Raw genomic sequence first — 824 nt, forward strand, 5'->3', positions numbered from 1 at the left:
TAGTTCTCGAAACTCTTGCAAGAGCAATAAGATAAGAAAAGGAAATTAAAGGAGTAATAATTGAAAAAGAAGTGCTCAAATTATCCCTTTTTGCAGACGATATGATATTATACCTAAGGGATGCAAAACATTCCACGCGCAAACTCCTAGAAATTATTAACACATTCAGTAAAGTGGCAGGTTATAAAATTAACCTACAAAAGTCAATAGTCTTTCTATATACCAATGACAAGCAGAGAAAGAGCACATGGAAACACTCCCATCACAATAGCTGCAAAAAAATAAAATATCTTGGAATAAACCTGACCAAAAACATTAAAGAGCTCTACAATAAAAATTATAAATCTTTAAAGAATGAGATTGAGGAAGACATCAGAAGATGAAAGGACCTTCCATGCTTATGGATTGGAAGAACTAATACTGTGAAAATGACCACCTTACCGAAAGCCTTTTAGAGATTCACTGCAATGCCAATCAAAACCCCCATGACATTTTCCACAGAATTGGAAAAAAAACATTGTAAGATTCATATGGAAGTGCAAATGACCTCGGATAGCCAAAGAAACCCTGAGCACTAAGAGCAATGCTGGGGGGATTACCATACCAGATGTTAAATTGTATTACACAGTTATAGTCATAAAAACAACATGGTACTGGCACAAAAATAGACCCATAGATCAATGGAAAAAAATCACTGGAGGAAAGACAGCATGTTCAGCAAATGGTGCTGGAAAAATTGGATCTCCATCTGTAGAAGAATGAAACTAAACCCCTATCTTTCACCTTGCACAAAAGTCAACTCCAAATGGATCAAAGACCTCAAT

The sequence above is a fragment of the Nannospalax galili genome, unplaced genomic scaffold (assembly GCF_000622305.1).
Source record: "Nannospalax galili isolate Female #2095 unplaced genomic scaffold, S.galili_v1.0 scaffold127, whole genome shotgun sequence".
Classification (NCBI taxonomy): Eukaryota; Metazoa; Chordata; class Mammalia; order Rodentia; family Spalacidae; genus Nannospalax; species Nannospalax galili.